The 13853-nt window shown below is 40.7% G+C and overlaps 1 protein-coding gene across 1 annotated transcript in view; it reads right to left on the bottom strand.

The window, feature by feature from the left end:
- WASF1 (WASP family member 1) overlaps positions 1 to 12716 on the bottom strand; it is a 384764-nt gene extending 372048 nt beyond the window's left edge. Inside the window, exon 1 of the mRNA XM_069234622.1 lies at positions 12565 to 12716. The gene's annotated coding sequence lies outside the window, so the exon portion shown is untranslated. The remainder of the gene's footprint in view (positions 1 to 12564) is intronic.
- Between the last annotated feature and the right edge of the window lie 1137 nt (positions 12717 to 13853).

The following is a 13853-nucleotide window of genomic DNA, read 5'->3' as shown; positions in this document are numbered from 1 at the left end:
GCTGTATCTTGTGTCTGCTATCCAGTGATAACGTTCCACTCTAGCTACAGATCTCCCAACACAACAATCTCAAACAATGTATTTAACTCAGTCCATAACTTTGTGGAAATATGTGTCAACCGATGCATTTTCTGATACCACTTTGCTGGGTCTTCCCACAAGTTCAGAAAGATACATGTAAAAGCATATTAGTCAGCCCTTCTCCACGGAACATGCACCAAATTCCCTCCTACCTATGTAAAAGAGAAATTATACTACTGAAGTTATCTCTATTTGTAAAACACTTGCGTAATTCCTTTCTCTGAATCCCTTTAGTTTTCTTTTCTTTGCTGTCGGTTTCTTCCATTCTGCTTGAGATTTATTCAAATCACTCCAGTTTCTTGTTTTCTTAATTAAGTCTTTAATCTGAACTCTTAAAGTAATCAAGCCCATTTATTTATCCTCACATGGGTTAAATCCATTTTAGAGTTTTGCTTTGAATTTTTAATTTTCCTAAGGTGAATTTCTAACTCATCAGCTAATTCTTCCAATTTATCATATATTTTATTAGCACACCTAGCTGTTTCATTTATCAAAAACCTAATTTTATCAGCATTGTAATTCAACAGTCTGTTCAAATCCACATTCCCTTGTAACATTTCACCAAACTAGATTTTCAAAATTCCAATACAAATTTCTTTAGGAGGTGATCTAGCGGCACTCTCTCACCGCAGTACCCTGCATTGGAACTTCTAGTACCCTGCTCCCGCTTGTACTAGGCATTGTAATTCTGGCAGTAGCTTTAGTCATGGCACTCAGTACAATCCCGGTAGGGGCTTATGCCAATCCTGTATCTCCCCCAGCATCTTATCAACCCTATGACAGCCTGAGTTGCTTACCTCGACATTTCCATATACATGGGAGCAACCTAAAATTGAATAGTTCACTTATGATCATCTCCTGGCTCCACATCCTTCTTTTTCGTATGACTCTCTGTATCTGGCTCTTTTGCATTAACTATAACAGTGAAAGCTTTTACACTTTCAATCATATTTTCTCTCCAACCCTTCTCTCAGCAATCTACTTTACTTTATAGCCAATCCCTGAATAACTTTCTTATGGCACTTCTTTATAGCTTTCTCTTTCTTTTCTCTTTCCTTTTCAGATGCTATGCGAACCTATTTAATGAGAGCCTCAAACTGAGTGGTAGTAGGCATCAGTTTCGAAATGTGCATGGCTTGTCTTAGAAAGTCCAGCTTATTTATATTGAAGGTACCCTCTAATGGGAACCTTAAAACCTCATAATGTGCTGTATATTTATTCCACTCAGAGATCCAGTGCATGTGTATTACCTGACCTCTACCATTACTTCATATGCTGGTATTTCTTCACTTGGCAATTTTTGACCCTCTCTAGGTAGCTTGCTTTTTGGTTTGGGTTTTGTAAAAATACCACCCATATTTTACAGCTAAGTAGACTCAAACCAAACTCAAAATCACAATACAATTCTACAAACAAACTCAATAAATGACAGCGACTATGCTAGCAACCAACTAATCAGACCGTGTCTTTGTGGTGACCTCTTGCCAATCAGAGAGTGGTTCCCTGGCTGAATAACCAATCACAGTGCAATTTCTTCATAAACAGGAAAATAATTACAGAACCAGTTAAAATTATTTAACATTAATAAACCCCTTTGCCTGTTTTCCCTTTAAAGGGAGTATTTGAGTAAAATAACTAAAAAATATAAAGAGATAAAAATCACAACAATCGTACAAAAATTCTCACCCTGCAATTCCTAACCAGCAGAAATCTACCTCAAAATCAGTCAAGGGAAGTACAATAACCCAAGTTAAACTTTCAAAACTGAAAAGAGAATCTGTTAATTCTGGTCTAATCAGTCCCCAGGTCTCCTTCTGCCGACAAGGGGTGCGGCACCCTCGTCCAGCATACTTTTTCCCTAGGCAGTCAAATTCAGTAGATGGAGATATCTAGGGCATGTCAACTCACTGAACTTCGTAGAGAGTAGTGCGATGTACAGTGCCTATAGATCGCAGTAAACTGCAAGGTTGTTAGACGACGCAAGAGCAGCTTCTTCATACCCATAATGTGTCAAATTCTATGCAGCCATACTGTGTGTGTGTGTGAATTTTGTTAGTGCCCCATTAGGAGAGTGTAACTTGAAGAGCTGTACCAAATGCCAAACTAATGTGATGCCCCTTTCGGGACTTCATATTGGTATTTTCAATAAAGTTTAAATGCGGGAATGGAGCGAAAATATGGTGTAATCAAGTTATTGCATTTTTTTTTAAACGATGTTACCAAAGAAACCTAACTGAGCTCATCTGTGCAATGACATCAGTTCCCAAAAAGCTCAGATCCTAAGGGATTTAATCGCCCAAGTCAAAGAACTGTAAAAATTAAGACATCTTTAACTAACGAACAGCAATACAAACAGAAATATGAATATGACTGATTGCAAATTACTGCTGCAAACGTAGCCTTTAATAACACTAATTAGATTTCTGAGAAACAAATATGAACAGATGTGCCTAAAATGTTATATGAATAAAGCAACATTGCCCTACTCTTCTGAAAAAAAATGCAGACACCAACAAATGGTTAAAAAAACAAAGCTTGGAACTGTGACCCTAGGATTTTGCTAATCATCAAGGTTGCAGATTGAGATGTTTCCACTGCAATCAATAGCGTAGAGTTATGGGTCATATTTAAATATTTCTTACTTAATGGTGATTTACAAAACTATATATATGTTGCAGAGCCACTTAAAAGTACTGAACAGTGGGGCGAAGAAGACTCAAAAGGAAAAGGTGATGAGGATAAATGCAAGGAATCGCCTCAAATGGAAGGAAACTGTAGTAAATCCTCACAGCGATCGGATTATTTAATTCCTTCTTTATTTGTACAGGATATATATACAGAGCTGTAACCGCCTTTATGCACCTCTAGAAGAATGAATCATAAGTCTCCTCCACTCTTCTCATCCCCCACATCACTACATTCTAGATTCCACATTGCTTCTAAATTCCATTACATGCTAGTCACTACACATCGCCTTTTCTACCAATAAAAAAATATATATAATCTATACATACATTAATACGAACGATACACACAATTACTTCAACAACCCCCACTTCTTCCCATCGTAACAACGAACAAAAAAAAATAAATAACAGAAACACATTAACCTATCATTCACACAGATAGTTTTCCAGCCTTTTTGTTTTTTTACAACATTCTTCCAAATTTGATCCTTTTGTCACCCATCGTTTTTACATGGTCGTTATTCTTATTACGGCTTGCATCACAACTATCACCAAAATTATGAGACCCTTCTTCCACATTTTGTGACACAACATCTTCTACATCTGTTCCGTTTCCTGATCCAAATTAATTCACCAATAGCTGTCATACTTAAATCTTTGTATATAATTTATTTGTACATTATCCTCCATACTCTCAATATTTGCACATGCCCTCTTAGCCAATGCAATACGACTCATGTGACGTATATTCCCATCTTTCAATTCGACTGTATTTTTCCTGACTGCTTTAATCATTTTAGGTTCACTGAATCTGCTCTCACCCTTAGCCACTTTCCTGACAGATTTTACTCTGACCTGTTGTCCAGCCTTTAGATGCACCTCTTTAACACCATGTCCGCTGTCATAATAAACCTTATTCTTTTCCTGGGACTTCAAAATATTTTTCTTACAGCCTCTGGGTTCCAAATAAATTGCTTGCTCCTTCACATACTTCCTGGATTTAATTAGGAAAATGGTGCCCGACCCCTTATTAAACCAAAAGGACTCTCCCCAACAGACTCCTAAGGTGTTGATCTATAGGACCACAGCATTTTCTTCAGTTCATATTCCCAATTCTTATTTCCTTTGTTAGCTATTTGTACAGTACCTTTAATAACTCTATTTACTCTTTCCACTACAGCATTACCGCTAGGATGATGCAAGGCTGTGAATTTTTGCTGTATACCAGCCAACTTCACAAAAGTTGGCATCTCTTCTGACTTAAACTGTACACATTTGCCTGTTATTATGGTAGCTAGAAACCCTTCTCTTATGAACACTTCCTCTAAGAACTCAATAACAATGTTAGTGTTGATCTCTTGAACTACTTCCATTTCTATCCATCTAGAAATCACATCCACAAGAACTAATATGTATTTGCATGTACCATCCTTTCATGTAATGGGACACATTATATCAAGGGTACATCTGGACACCCCAATGATGACACCGGTGGATTTTATGTTTTCGGAGTCTTGTCACTCGTCTCACAGTCCACACAGTTATGTACAAATCTTTCAAAATCTAAATCAACTTTAGGCCACCAATACAATTCCTTTATACTTTTCTTTGTACAAGTTATTCCAGAATGTCCTTCATGGCCAATAGCTAACAAACCTTGCCTAACACCACAAGGAGGAATAACTTTCCCACTCCTACATACAAAGGTTTCCTCAACACCCAGTTCATCTCTTACTTCCCAATATGCCTTCAATTCCTCTTTTATTTTAGCTTTTCCACATTCTTCCCATCCATTCACAATCGTGTTTCTTACTTCTTTCAACACTACATCTTTCTTATGCTCTTCAATCCATACATCTTTTTGTATACTTGTTCCAACCCCATCTGTGAAAATTCCAGCTACACACCACTCATTCCAGGGATCCTGATCTAGTTCTTTCAAAGGTAACGACATTCTGCTTAGAAAATCTGCAGTCACATTTCTTTTCCTGGTACATATTGTACTTGATAAAGGAAATCTTGCGATCTCATTGATAACCTTGCAATTCTTGCAGACGCTCTAGGCAGACCCTCCATCGTCAAAAGTTTAGTAAGCGGTTTATGATCAGATCTTACACGAATGCAACAACGCACTCCTTTCCATTTGTGTTCTTTCGCGTTAAAACTCCACCCAGTCCCTTACTACTTACATCAGTGGTGACGATTGCTTGTGCCTCACGGTTAAAACCCTGCAAAAGTGGAGCATTTACAATTGCCTCTTTAATACCTTCAAAACTTTTTTGACAATTATTACGCCATATGAACTTTGCTTTGTTCTTTAATAACAATCTCATTTCTAGCGTTTTGTGAGAAAAATGTTTTACAAACGTCGAGTAAAATTCTGCTAAACCTAAAAAGGATCTTAAATCGTCCTTCAATCTAGGAGAGGGTGCATTTACAATGGCTTCAATTAATTTCTTTTTAGGTTGAATTCCTCCTAGGTTAATTTCATGACCTAAATACCTAACACTCTTCTGAGCAAACTTACACTTACGACTTTCTGCTGTTAAACCTTTTCCTTCCGGAATTGATAAAACTTTCCTTAAAATGTCATCATGTTGTTTTCTGTGTTTTCCCATTGCTAAGACGTCATCCTGAAGGAAAGTTACTTCAGGTATATGTCCAAATAGTTGTGTCATCAGTCTCTGAAATACTGCTGCCGCTGACACTAAACCAAACAGCATGCACTTGAATTGGAAACATCCAAATTGTGTACAAAAAGTTGTAAGATGTCTACTGCTATGCTCTAGAAGTACTTGGTAGTAAGCTACGGACAAGTCTAATGTGGAGAACCACTTAGCATGCCTAGTTAACGATAACTTCTCATCGATCCAAGGTAATGGAAATTAATCCACAATGATGTTATTGTTTAACTACCTCAAATCCACACATAAACTAACCTTTCCATTCGATTTGCGAGCTACCACTATAGGTGAAATCCATTTAGGCACTTCCACACGTTAAATTATATCAAGTTTAAGCAACTTCTCTAATTCTTTTTTTACTTATTTTTTTTACTTCCTGTCTTACTGTTAAAGGAATATTCCTAGCCTTATGAATTTTTGGTGTGGCTCCTTCCTTCATCCGAATGTTATGAGTGAAACCTTTGAGTCTCCCAATACCTTCTTCAAAAATTCTAGGAAACTCTTAGAAAACCCACGCTTTAGTATCTTTTTCTTCTCATGCAAGTAAGACTTGTTCTGTGCTATTGGGGTCCAAAATTATAGTCAACAACTTTCGATCCTCCCAACCTAAAACAGAGGGTCCATCCTTGGCCACATACAGTTTACCTACTGCCTCCCTGTCCTCAAATATAAAATCGAGTTCTCTGAAACCTACTATATCTATTCTATCCCCAGTATAACTTTCTTGGGAAATATCTGGGGATTCTAGATGCTATCCTAACTTGTTAATGAACAAAATTATGCTATGTACTCTCTGATATAATGGTGAATGGAGAACCTGAATCAGCAGAAACTTGTAAAGATATTCTTCCTAATTATACCAAACACAATGGCTTAGTACCTTTTACTTCATCTATATTCAACAGTGCTTTAGTATTTATTTTGTATTTGAACCTTTCATCAGCTTCCTCACTCTCTCCTGATGATTCCTCTTCATCACTTTCTTTCACACGTGCAACCATCTTGTCACCACTCTTCCTGAACTTCTGTTTACAAACTCTGGCAAAATGTCCAACTAAGCCACACTCAATACACTTTGTATTTTTCACTGGGCACTTTTCAAATCTCGCCAAATGAAACGTGCTACCACATCGATAACAACTTCCATTAAAGGTATTAAAACGTTTAACTTTTCCCTTTTTTAACATCAACATCACGTCCTCCGGTAGGCTTATACTTTTATCTTCCTGCTAAAACCTTATCTACCATTTCTACATTACTTTTTTATTGTGCTAAAGTGGCTTTAGCGCAACAATCTTATAATTCTTCTTTTTTTTACCATAGCAATAATGACATTAAGATTTGCTTCTCCTTCTACCCATAACCTTTCTTGTATAGCTTTATTTTTAGTGTACATAACTATCTAACTATCCGCTCTCGTACTAATTCATCACGCAAATTTCCAAATCTACATGATCTCGCTGACTTCTTCAAGCAGGAAACAGTCATTAACGTTCTCATGCTTTTCCTGCTTTCTTTGAAAAAACGTATGACGTGTAACCGCAATGCATACAGCTGGTGAAAACTACCTTTTAAGATCCTGCTTAGCATTCGTGAAAACATCACCATCTCCACTTCCTCTATCTTCTTTTTGTAGTTGATTGTAAATATGTAAGCCTTCTAGTCCTAAGCAATATATGAGAATCCTTTTTTTTTTCTGGTGAGAGTGCACCATTGTAATCCTCCAGGTAATCTAAATAGTTTAGGAAATATTCCTTCCACTCACTCCACTGCACCACGGGCTCTCCTGGAATTGCCAAAACTTATTTTGGTGAATTCAAATGTAGTTGTACCAAGCCACCACTTGGTGGGTCTCCACTAGTTGACATGTTCGTCCAGTATCAAAAAAACAATAACAAATATAATTTGTAAATAATGTGTCAATATATATATTCCTGTACTCACTTGAGGTGCTCACCATCCAACAAAAATACTAAAAAATAACTTGTTTATTTACAGTAAAAACAAACACCCATATTGTAAAGACAGTATTTACTTCCACATATGATCGTGAGTGCTTCAAAAAAAAAAAAAAAACTTGTTTTCATAGATGGGGCTTGTTTGAAACGTGTTGAGCGTCTACATAAGCTTAAAAAGTGCTGTGCGGCTACCTCACTTACATCCAAAGAAATTCACTCCACGGCAAACACCAGCGGCCATTACAGAAACATCTCAGCACGCGAGGAGAGCTGCAATGACAGCGAGCGCGCACTGACTATTTAAAAGATGCAGTCCAAGTGAGTCCTCCAGTTTAAGAATTCAGTACTCGATGTCAGGATTAATACCCAAGAATGTATGAAAAACAGAAAATAAAATTCACGATCTGGTCCATGAAATTCTTAAAGATGCTCATTTTTTGTGAAAAATAGATGAAATTCACCATCTGCTGATATTCCTCACGAAGTTCATAGTCCTCGCTCGTCGCCAAAACGGTTAGTAAATCCTCACAGCGATCAGAATACTTAATTCCTTCTTTATTTGTACAGGATATATATACAAAGCTGTAACTGTCTTTATGCACCTCTAGAAGAATGAATCATAACATTGTCCCCAACCCTTCTCACCCCCCTCATCACTACATTCTAGATTCCAACCTGCTACTACATTACAATACATGATAGTCACTATAGAAACAATGTTAATGAGATCAGGTTCAATTCACAGTCCAAGTGGAACATTTCACAACCAGAAAGGGATGAAAGAAGGAGAAAAGTCCTTACAATCAAAAGGATAAGACTGCAAGCCAAGAATAAATTAGATTGGGGAAAACAGAGCAAGAACTGCCTACAGCACTGAACAAGGATCTGGATAATTCTTCAAGTACACTCTAAGGTAAGGCTTTGCGTTACCGAATGGTTGTCAGGTCCTCCCTGACTTAGAAGTTGTCCTGCTGATGCCAGAGCTCAAGAGCAGATTGTTCAGGGGCAGATTGTTTCACGATGAAGATCCACCAATGCTTAGCATATTCCTTCAATGTCTTTTTTGCTAAAGGGTGCCATGGTAATCCTGTAGGCCAGTGAACGTCTAAGGAGGTGTAAAGTCTTTAAACTTGAGGGCAGTTTCAACAAGTATTTTTGGGCTTGGGTCATGCATTATCTATGGGTAGAGTAAGTCTATTTGAAGATAATCCTTAGTTTGATGAGAAGCTAATGGAGGTTGAGGCAGGTTGAGGTGGTGCACTGTAGTCTTGAGACCTGCTGCTAGTCTTGCAGCTCAGTTCTGGACTAGCTGGGGTTGTGGTAGGTGCTTTATGTGAAGGACAATACAAATACCATTACGACAGTTAAGCCAATACAATGCCAGGACCATATGAGATCTACTTTGTGATGGAAGCTTAATAATTGTGTCTCTTAGCCAAGTATGTTGAGGTGGAAGTGTGCACCCCTCAAATGCATTCATTTGGGAAGTAAAAAAATATATATATTGTGATCAAAGGCTATATCCATGTTTCTAGCTTCACATACTGGAGATGGGAGCCATTTGGCCGGAAGGTGACTCAGGTCAAGGTTGCAGAAGATGAGAAAATCATTTTTAGACCTGTTTAGGCATAAATAATTAATCTCACCCACAAAACACTAAAACTGAAGTATGAGGTGATGTCTGTTGTTGAGGTTGTTCTTCTGGAGTTGGGCCAGGATTTGAGTGTCATCAGCGTTAAACTGAGAAACAATTATGAATTTTTCTATGATATCTGACAAACTGAGGACATAAGCACTGAATAGCCATGGTGACCGAAACAATCCAAGAGGCGTATACACATGCACACACTTCTGCTCAGAAGCCAAACGTTTACAGGTGCTTTTTGGGGAACCTTCTGTTCTAGCAAAATCTATTTGCTGTAGAAGGCATTCTTGCATTTGTATTTTGATCCCAGTGGGCAAAAAGACGCACATGCCGTTGAGGCTTAACCATGTCATTCAATCCAAAACATAGTCCATAAACCGGTGTACACCCCAGTGACCAGCCCAGCACGTTTTGTAATTTGGCCTTTAGAGTACAGCCTCCTTTCTAAAATTGCAGGGGAAGGAGAGCAGGATTTACAGAATATTTTCTGCATGGAAAGCTTGACACTCACTCCAGTGGAACAATGGTTAATTCTGGGCAGAATCTACCATTTGTTTTCACAATACCTTGCAGTTATATGCACCAGCTCTATACAGCGCTCCAGCGCAACACCTAGCTACTATAATGATCTCCAGTCAACAATAGTTATTTTTCAGAGCACTTTTAGCAATACTTAGAATTGACTTACCAAGAGCAAAACTCAACAAGAGAGAGTGATGCCCGGTCTGGAAAGAAGAAAAGCCCTACAACAGTTGGTGTTTTAGAGATGCACATCTCGAGTTGAATATGTTAAAAATGTTACTTTCTCAAAAAGCACAAGACATTCTTAAAGCAAGGCGTCACACTAGTTACAGGCACTATTTACGTCGTTTCCGTTCACACAATTCATTACAGTCTCTTGTACCACGCCATCTCAGTCCCCTTATTCGGGTTAAATAACTTTTCTGAGACATAAAGCTCAATTCATCTTTTTAATCTCGCCCACCGCCGCAACAAAGGCAAAAGAATGTAATGCAAGGGATACAAGGGGAACCAATGACCGATTCCTTACCTTACCCCGAGCGGACAAGTGACCCTCATCACTACCAGTACTTCACTATTCAAGCAACAATGCTTCACACATCTCAAACAACCCGGGTAGTCGTTACCGGTACAGTAGCAATCAGTAAAAAAAAAAATCCCAGTTCAGGGGTTATTAAGCGCCTGAACCAGTGATCAGTACCGCAGCCCGGGATGCACCGCAATTCCGTGGTGTCGCTTTCATTTGTGCAGCAAGTGCAGTGGCACCAGGTTCCATAAGACTCAAGGGCCCACTGAACCATCATTATCGTTGTATTTCACAGTCAAAATAGCGGCTGCGGGGCAATTTCCTTTCTTGCAGTAGAGGTCATGATTACACACGCGCTATTCCACAGCCGCAAATCCATCCTGAGAAGCTAAAAGCTCTTGTGGGGGTATTAGTCCAGTGAGACAGACAACCTGAAGCGCCCCTCCCTAACAACGCCATTAAGCTGCGCATAACTGCAAGGACCCTCTCCACCCTCCCCGGCAAGTGTCCTTCAGTAATAAGCGGACACACACCTAAAACACCTGTAAACAAATATTAAACTGTATAAATCTTATGATAATGTATTCAATTAAGTGTATTACAGTCCCAAGAGCTAATAATCTCACTGACCTTTTACCAGCGATCATCAACTCCTGAACTGGTCTGGTTCCGGCATAACAAGACCATAAAGTATGCAAACTGTAAATCATAGCAATAATAATAATAATAATAATTGCTGTCCATGTGAGTCATACAAAAAAAACCTTAACGTGTGGCGGAATGCAACAACAGTAGCTCGCGCACAAGCCATACAAAAATACTCAAACAAACGGCGTAACAGTTTCAGAGATCTCGACCACAAACAAAAAGCGCGCCCTGTCTTCCCTTTCTGATGGGGAGGCACGGAAAATCCTACACAAGGAGCTTTGTTTACACCCCTGCAGAAGGCAGGATGAGGCTGCCGGTGGGGTTGCGTGCACTGTGCCGGATCTCAGAGATGAAAGCACGGTGCCTTTCAGCAGCCTTTGAAACCGATTCCACTTGTCATGCAATGTGGGACAACACCCAGCAGGTGCAGGTCGGCCAGAGAGAGAGAGGAGGAATGCACCTTCCCGGCAGGAGGACCGGAAGCTGCCATACTGGCAGCAATTAGAGCAGGCGTGTAATTGAAAGGAATGAAGTGATTACCCCCCGCAGAGAGCTGCCACTGACACACTCAACAGAACGCGTGCATTGTAAATACACACAAGTGGGGACGAGGCGTGAGAGGCGCAACCTCGCAATTCTGGTCCTTGGCACATAGCGAACTGACAGGGCCCCAGCTCCAACACATTTATCACATTTTTACAATACATTGTATTCATCCTCGGCCAGTCTGACCGGATCAGTTTCAGCATAAAAAGCCTACTTAGGATATGCGTCTAGCACCCTAATCAATATGCAGTTTTTCTTTAAAAAATAAATGCCTACTCCACTGCATCAGTACTTCTAACGCTGGTGCATCCCAAAAAGAGGCGGAAATGACTATCCACACAAAATTGGGAAGCCTCTGTAAGGCTCCATATAGGAGATTTGTTCCGATCTATACGTGCGACATGTCGATGTGGAATAACTGTATAGTTTAAGATCAGAAATACTGCAGAAAGAAAAGAGCAGGTGTTACATTTCTGGTAGTGAGGTGATCTCGCAAAGAATGGATTCGCAGCTTGAACGGCGTGTGCTCTCGATCGGATTGTCACAGCAGCGCGACGCATGATGTGTGGCGGGGTACACAATGTATATGGCTTTAGTAGTGTGTGTACAGGATGGGATGAATTGACCCTGCCAGCATGCAGTGGTTCTGCTACTTTGCTGTTTGTGCGGAATGAATCTAGATGGCAGCGTACAGTGCACGACGCTGGCAGTGTACAGTGCCCTAGTACTGCAATATATAAGGAATGGAACTCGTGGGGCAGTCCGGATTATGCGATGTATGGATCCTGCTAGCTAGGTGCAATGACTGGTACAGCACATACACTCGGTGAAAAACGGATCTCGCTGGCAGCGGCGGGGGAAGAGTGCACTGTGTGATGAATGGATGTTACTGACTGCGTGCAGTGCATCTGTTACCATGCAATGCACGGGCCTCTCTAAAAGTGTGCAGTGGCTTTCGTAGTGTGAAATAAATATGATGCACTATTTCTCTAGCAGCATGCCGTGATCTGGTACTCTGCAGGGAATGCTAGGTGGAACCCGCTGGATTGATGTTGGCTTAGGCTCCATGCACTGTGGCTAGTGCTAGAGTTTGAGGCAGGCAGGCAGTCGATGCACATGCTGCACAGATCGTCCATCTCGTTCAGACCCGGCAGCCCTGCAGGTGTCACTGAAGTCCAGGCTAGAGGGGGGCGGCTCCTTCTCGAGCCTCTCCAGGGTAGAGGGCAGTCCTCCGCCCCCTTAATAACACAACATCAAATACTCTTACCGAAACGTGTGTCCTGTCCTGTCTCTCCTACTGCCACCTGGGGGTATTCGGGACTGGAGTCGCGAGCCTCACTCCATCACCCACCACCGTCGGGTTGCCAGGCCAGGTTCGGCACAACAAACCGGCGGATCCGTGCGCGCACCCGCGGATGCGCTCAACAGAGCTCGTGCTTGAGGCCTTCAATCACGCGCCCCAGAGGAGCCTACACGAGCGCGCGCTGGAGGCAGAATGACTGATTGGCTCAAATACCTGGGGGTGGTTGTTTGAAAGCGGCAGTTCAAATAACGCGCATAATAGGTATAGAGGCTCCTCGTAGTTCTCGCATCCGTTCCTCCGTGTATGCACTGTAGATGTAAACCAAATAACATCATGTTGATTTTGCATGGTACAGATTTATGAAGGATTGTGCCAACCTCATTTCCTTTTCCTACCATTAATGGTACAGCCCGTCTCGTCCCGAACGGAGCCTACAACCCCTGACAATCACCGCTGGCGTCGTGACGTTTCCGATTCGGGCCAATGTGTGCTCGTTAGGCAGTGCGGGTTGGCTTGACTGGGTGATGCACGAAGGGCATGTGTGCAGGCGTCAGAGCAGGCAAGCATTTCCATAGGAATGCAAAGCGGGATTTTGGCTTTCACTAGTGAGCTTGGTGTGTTATATGCAGCATTCCAGCAGGAAAATGCAAATTATGCGGCACATTTTGTAATAATATTAATTCATTATTTCAACATTTTAAAACTTGATAACACAGCCTTGGCATTGGTTGCATCTCGTTAGTACCATTTTAATATCCAAAAGTAGCAATAAGCAACAACAAACATTTAGAATGCAACAGGTCTCAGATTTGTTTCAGTTAGAGCCAGTGCTTTAAATGGGAAAAAAAGTGCAGGTACTTATCATATTGAGCTTTGGTCGGGCGTGGCAAGGAGGTGGGGCTAATGACAAACATTTAAAGACCTCAAGAATTCTATGTCTGGACCAGAGGCTCAGATTATGCTTCTCTTTCTATGCTTTATTTTAACAGCAGCCAATAGGAGAAGATGTTATTAACAAAAAACATATCCCAGCATTCAAGGGAATAGCATCACAACCATAGAGAGTACAGTGTATATAAACCTTCGAGGCATATGAACTTCCTCTTTCTTTGCTGCTTCCGCAGCCAGGTTAGCGCCTCTGCATGTTTACGCTAATATCTTTTTCTAATGTTTGACTTATTATGCGTTAGAAGTTAGATTCGAGCAGCGCTAGCGAGCGCTGCAGGGTTTTCTCCTTTTTGGCTCGTGGACTG

The sequence above is a fragment of the Pleurodeles waltl genome, chromosome 5 (assembly GCF_031143425.1).
Source record: "Pleurodeles waltl isolate 20211129_DDA chromosome 5, aPleWal1.hap1.20221129, whole genome shotgun sequence".
NCBI lineage: Eukaryota > Metazoa > Chordata > Amphibia > Caudata > Salamandridae > Pleurodeles > Pleurodeles waltl.
The sequence above is the reverse complement of the archived record's forward strand: the minus strand, read 5'-3'. Positions and strand labels throughout refer to the sequence as shown.